This window comes from Octopus sinensis, linkage group LG23 (assembly GCF_006345805.1).
Source record: "Octopus sinensis linkage group LG23, ASM634580v1, whole genome shotgun sequence".
In the NCBI taxonomy this organism is placed as follows: Eukaryota; Metazoa; Mollusca; class Cephalopoda; order Octopoda; family Octopodidae; genus Octopus; species Octopus sinensis.
The window spans coordinates 24,532,714-24,540,213 of NC_043019.1; the positions used below are offsets into that span (position 1 = coordinate 24,532,714).

A 7,500-nucleotide genomic window follows, 5' to 3' on the forward strand; every position below is an offset into this window, starting at 1 on the left:
ATATATATATATATTTATTATATGTGTGTGTGTGTGTGTGTGTGTGTGTGTGTGTGTGTGTAGATATATGTGCATCAATCCTAAAAAGATAGTCTTTGAGAACTGTATTTACAAGAGTGAAGTTGATTCGTCCGACAGATATGGATTGGATTTGCTGACAATGTATTATGTAGAAAGGTGTTAGGACTACACTGGTGCATTATGTAGAGAGTGAAGACATCACTAACAAGGGATTAGGAAAAAAGTTATAGTGTAGCCATGAGCCTTCGATAATATGGTGTTGCTCACAGTGTGGTAGTTATAACGGTGTGTTTGAAGTAAGAGGAAAGGTTTTTGAAAATTAATGGTGTTACAATCAGTTTATCTAATAAATAATAATGATGTGCTAACACTGAATTAGAAGTGATTTACTGTGGTGTTAACAAGAGATTAGATTTCGAAGTATGATAATCCTAAATGCTGGTTATGCAATAGTTTATATGGTGGTGTTAGGTTCGGATTTATGGCTGCAAAGTTTCGATAATATAGAGAGGTGTTTATTGCTAATAGGAGATTAGACACGGAGTTGTGATGGTGCTAGAACTGGATTAAGTAGAGAGGTATGGTAATGTTCGCAGTGGATTATAATTGTTGTCGTTCTTGCTTAGCTGCCATGTCTGCTTTGACAGCTGGGGCATTCGGTTCAATGCATTCCAGCTGTTACGTTAACTTTCATTGTAAGTTTGTCTAAAACATTTCTTTCTCTATTTTAGGATTGTAGGTGTGCTTCCTGGGAATTTGTCTGTTATTTCCATCAAATTGAGCGACTACACATAGTTTCATTCATTGAAAGATTTAAATAGAGGGCTAAAATGTTTATAACAATCGATTCGTTATACAGAAATGCTGTTCTTAACATGGAATGCCCATTAGACATTATATATTCAGTAGAAATTATGGAATCCCATTTCCCCTAGACAATGGACTTTAGTAACAACTCAAATGATAAAATTGCCAACTAATTTTTCCTAATAATATCTATTTAATATCTCACTTACTCATAATATACGATGATGTTTAAGATTTTCAAATGTTTTGTTATAAATGAAACAGGCCATTTCTTGATTGAAGAAACATAAATGCGAGATTGTTAAGGTACTGTAAATGTAACTGTTTTGATTATATTCCAGTTAGCAGATAGTTGTAAAATTATGTACTGAAGTTTCATCCTGCAGGGAATCGAAAAGGGAAAAGCATGGGGTAAGGGGCAAGTGAAATTTTTTTTAATTGTTTACAATTTCATTGTTGCTAGTTCAAATACCTCTTTGTTCAGAATTGAAAGGATTCATTGATATGAATTTTAATTTTCAACAGTTGATAGCATCACATTAGGAGAGAAGCTTAATTTTTATAAAAACAATTCATGTATATAGTTAAACACATCATTATAAGATTTACTAATGGTTAAGTCCAATAGACGTCCAAACTTATGTGTTAGATCAATATTAGTTTTCTTATTAAATTGCTCTTGTTGTTGGGTGTTGATATGTTAGCTGCTAATTTAACAGCTACTGGATTTGCAGTATTAAGTTCTATTTTTCCTATAAATTGAAAATCTTGCGACTGCGTAGGAATTAATATTCCTTTATTGTTTATTTAGATATATGACTCAATGATGTAGATGTAACTGGAGTCGCTTTTAACTTCAATGCATTTTAATGAAACAAATACCTCAGATCTCAAAGGTATGAACATGGGTTTGAAATTTTCATCTTGAGATTATATGGTACACATAAAAAGTAATCACTCCGTTATCAAAATATGTGTCAATAACGCAATCATATAGCTTTAAAAAGTAGGTACATGAGACTTTTCGAAGTCTTGACTTTTCTTTCATCTAAAGAGAAGTAAATTAATTAATTAATTAATAGAGTCTGAGAAGTATTCTAACAACTGGATGACATTGAGCATGATGAGATCTATGCTTAGCTATTTAATCCCCTACGCTAAATTCTGATCAAGCGTTGAAACGATTTTAGTCACATCTCAAGATTAACATACTTATGAATTTGAGAGAGGAATTGAATAAGGGAAAACGTCAATACAAATGATGCAATCACACATGTTTACTCTTATATTGACGAATATGAATTGTGTGATGTTAACCGCTACCTTTATGGTGGCGATATTTCCTAGATTTTACTTGATGAGTTTGATGCAGTGAACACTACCTAAAACCTTTGCAGACCCTGCGTGGCCTGTGAGCTTGATGTTGTTAATGATCCGGTTAAACTGTTACAGGTAGAAGACTCCAGAAGGCCGATGTTCTGAAAAGGTAGAAATGGCTGGGAATGGTGGAAAATGCGAGGCTGAAAGTTGGACGCCAAAAAAGAAAAAAAAAAGAAAAAAACAGTGACGAAAAATGGGAAGACGAGGAGTTTCAGGGATGTCTGAATTTTGGAGGTATAAAACCAACCAGTTTCCCAGAATAGATGTCATTGCAGTAGCGAGGTAGATAAAAAGAAAGAATTTGAGAGAGAGAAGAAATTAGAGATACTGAGAGATGTCCTCATATATCGTATATAGCGTATCGTTATCTCCGGAGTATAATGTGGTTTCAGATTATATTAGCGTCTTAAGTTTTCTAAAATCCCTGTTAAGCCTAGGTCCCTTCAAGACGTCCAGTGCTAAAGAACAAACATACCTAGACAATTGTTTTTCATAAGATATACCATAAACAAAGTCTACTTCTCATTTATAAAAGTAATCAGATAATTTATGTATGTAGGTGGGTGGATGTAAGAATGAGAGTTGAGTGCATCGGTGTGTCAACATGTATGTATATATAGAGAGATGAGTGAAGAGTACTCAACACAGCGTAGAAAAACAAACAACAGCACCAATAATAACTGTTTCTAACACAGGTACGAGGGCAGATTATATTAATCTCTGTACTCCGAACAACGCTACTAGAAATTTATTATATGAACTGTTCAGGAAACGATGACTTGTAAGCTTAGTGGATTTCTTCGGTACCAGCGGTTGATTTGTATTTTCTTTTATCTATCCGGAGCAGAAGAAAAGTAAGGTTCACAGCCTGTGGAGCTCAGACTGAAGCACAAACAGCCAGAAAAAAATATTGCAAGACGCTATTCCGTCGATCTAGCGACTCCACCGGTGCGCTGCTTCCGGGACGATGATAATTATGATAACATTAACAACAATAACAATAACGATGAAGATGATAATAATAATAATAATAATAATAATAATAATAATAATAATAATAATAATAATAATAATGAATAATATAATAATAATAATAATAATAATAATAATAATAATAATAATAATATAATAATAAAAACAACATCAATAATAATAACAAGAACAACTTCAACAACAACAACAACAACAACAATAACAATAATAATAATATAATAATAATAATAATAATAATAATAATAATAATAATTTTTACTAGAGGCACAAGAAGGGCTGAAATTCATTGGGTGGGGATGTCAATAAAAGATACTAGTGTTCAATTCGAACATATACTATCGAAAAGAAACGGATGGAAAACTGACATTAAATTTAATATATAGGCTAACATGCACATATATATATATATATAAATGTAATATGTGACAATTATTCGGTAGCCATGATAAAACTCCGAGTCTCGGATGTCGGGGTGTAAATCCACGCCGCCATCTCTTCAAATGATATGTCCGGATAACTGAAGAAATGTCGGCGTGGACTTCCACCTCGTTATCCGAAACTCGGAGTTTTATCATGGCTACCGAATAATTGTCACATATTACATTTACAGATAAATTCCTCTATTTACAAAATATCGAGGTCTCTTTCATTCTTTTGCTGTCTTACCATTCTAACAATATATATGCATAAATATATATATATATATAATATATATATATATATATATATATATTATTATATATACTATATATACATATATATGTATATACATATATATACATATATATACATATACATATACTTACATATATAAATATATTCATATATACATCTATACATATTTATAAGTATATATAATATATATACATATATTGATATATATTTATGTTCATACATATATATTATACATATACATATATATATATACATACAAACATTATATATATATACATATATATATATATATATATATATATATATGTATGTATGTATATATACATATACATATATATAATATAAAATGTAAATATATATATATACATAAATATATTAATATATAATAGATAGATATATATATAATTATATATATATATATATATATATATATATATATATAATATATATATATATATAACAAATAAAAGTCAGAAGATGGAATATACGAGGTTATATTATTAATCACAACAATTGTTTCCACGCACCTAGCATCGACTCCTCTTGTGAGACACACAAAAACTGGTACAGGAGTATGCGGTGGATTATATATATATATATATATATATATATATATATATATACGTATGAGCCTCCGTGCATATCTCCAAATGTATCTGTACGTAGATATATACAATTTGTCACCCGTATATACATATACGTGTGCATCTATACAAATAATATCCACTTAGACAAATTCCTTTAAGCATACACATATACATGCACATACATACATGCATATATATATATATATATATATATATATATATATGTATGTATGTATATATATGCATATATAAATGTGTATATATATATATATCTGTATTATATATATGTATATATATATATATTATATATATAAATATGTATATACTACATGCATCTATACAAATAATATCCACTTAGACACATTCCTTTAAGCATACACATATACATGCACATACATACATGCATATATATATATATATATATATATATATATATATGTATGTATGTATGTATATATAATGCATATATAAATTTGTATATATATATATATGCATATATAAATTGTATATATATATATCTGTATGTATATATATATATATGCATACATACATGCATTATATCAGTATACAAAGATATGTTTATATCTATATATATATATATATATATATTATATATATAGATGTATATATATATATATGTATACAAACATACGCATAACAATACACATCATTATGTACACCTACATATTAGCATTCAATTATACATAGCATATATAAAATACACACACATATATTTATATACTCATATGCTTATATATATGTACACATATATATATCGTATGCACATATATACATATACATATATAAATAATATACATATATGTAATGCATGTATATATATTATATATATATATATATATATATATATATATTTATATATATTTATAATATATATATTATATAATATGCATACACATATATTTATATATACATATATATATATAAAGTCGTTATTCTTATATATTTTATTTTATTCTCTGTCTTTTGCATGTTTCCCTTTATAGGCTGCGGTCATGCAGGATCACTGCCTATGTAATCATTTCAGTGGTCATTTTTATGCAACTAGATATACAGATATGTCTATATATATATAATATATATATATACTTTGATACTTTGATAGGTTCGGCCATTATTGGCCCAGGCCATGTCTAACTTAATAGCACCACCATATATATATATATATATATATAGATATATATATATAGTATATGTTATGTATATTTGTATATGTCTATATATGTATATATATATATACATGCATATGTATATATATATATATATTATATATATATATATATATATATATATTTCCATACAAAGATATACATATATACACATAGATATGTTGATATATATTTCCATACAAAGATATACATATATACACATAGATATGTTGATATATATTTTTTCATATATATGCATACATGTCCATATATGTACATACTTAAGCATATACATACATGTATATTTACATATACACACATATATATATGTATACATCTACATATAAACATATATATATATATATCTATACATACATACATACTTATGTTTACGAGTAAATGCTGATATACAGATACTCATATTTTTTACGTATATATACTTAAACATTTTTATATTTACATATTCATATATATATATATTTATATGCATGTAATTGGAAGGAACTTTTCATTTCCCTATGCAAATGTTGCATTCCATAGATCGATATTCAGTTGCAGAATGCTAATGTATCTCTGTAATAATAACTTTTTCGCTTCGTATTTATCGCATTAATTACTTGAGTAACATTCAGTCAATGAAACTGAATTGCGAAATGTTTATGTTAAGGTGATTATACACAGAAGAATATATGCTATATGGGCTTTTACTTAAACTTTAAAAATGGGCTTTTGTATGTGTGTGTGTACATATGTGTGTGAGAGAGATAAAAAGAGATGGAGAGAGAAAGTGGGGGGCTTACATCTAAGCCCATTGTTCTTAATTTGAAATCACGTCAAACACGCTTACTGTGGATTTTCCGTCAGCTAATTTTACAATTATCAAACTTTGTCACTTTTATTAAATTTAATTAACGTAAAAATTATTTGTAAACTACTTGAAAACGTTAATTTTTCGACATTTCAAAGTATAAGTTGTCTGATGAGATTCTGTTTATAAGACAGTTGACGATATGGAATATAAAATATATCATATGTCGTAACATAACTTCCGTCTGTGACGTTTATATTTGAAACGATTGAATATTCGAAAATAGTATTCTGTCGTGAAAATTTCTAAGTAAATGTACACCAAAAATATATATATATTTAGAAGGAAAGCTACTTTAGGAAATCAGTGAGGAAATTAAGTTATACATACAAAATGTACACATATGCACACACGCTATTCTTAAATTAGTGTCAGATGAAATCATAAACATAAAATTAAGAAGCAGAAAACTTCGAAATCATTTATTTTGTCTTATTGTATTTTATCACTGGATTTTGCAATTTAAATATTTTATCCCGACATTTCCTGTGTGCAACGAAAACAAAACTTAAAGATAAAACAGCTACAAAATATTGTCTTAAAAATAGTAATATTTAAAACTCTCTAACAGGGTAAGAAAAGAAACCACTGTATCACAGTTCGCTGAAAATGTAAATAATATTTTAATTATAATTAAAGTGTCTTAACTTGGAATACGTTTAAATTTTGAAGCGTAATGAAATGCCTCAAAAGATTTAAGTGAAACGGAAAATAACTTAAGAAAACAAATGTATTTTAAGTAAAGATTAAATATATATATATTAGAAGATTTCATACTTTTAGATGGTATGTATTTTATTTAAAAACAATTATTCGTATAGTCATTCAAAGAATTTGTCGATATCTAGCATAAGTAATTTCCTCGTATTATTGGATAAAACTTAGAAGTTATATAAATTAGTACATGCAATAAATAAAGGGAACTCAGCCAATGATACGCTAACATTTGACATCTTGCAGGGCTATTGCAAAAGGACTTGGGAAACTTATATCGCACCCATCT

At 27.7% G+C, this 7,500-nt stretch overlaps 1 protein-coding gene and 1 long non-coding RNA gene across 4 annotated transcripts in view; one reads left to right on the top strand and one right to left on the bottom strand.

The window, feature by feature from the left end:
- Positions 1-7,500, bottom strand: part of LOC115223602 (protein Wnt-6-like) — an 89,723-nt gene that overhangs the window by 80,927 nt on the left and 1,296 nt on the right. The window lies entirely within an intron of this gene.
- The window catches only part of LOC118767595, a 169,249-nt gene that overhangs the window by 70,771 nt on the left and 90,978 nt on the right, over positions 1-7,500 (top strand). The gene's annotated exons all lie outside the window — the stretch shown is intronic.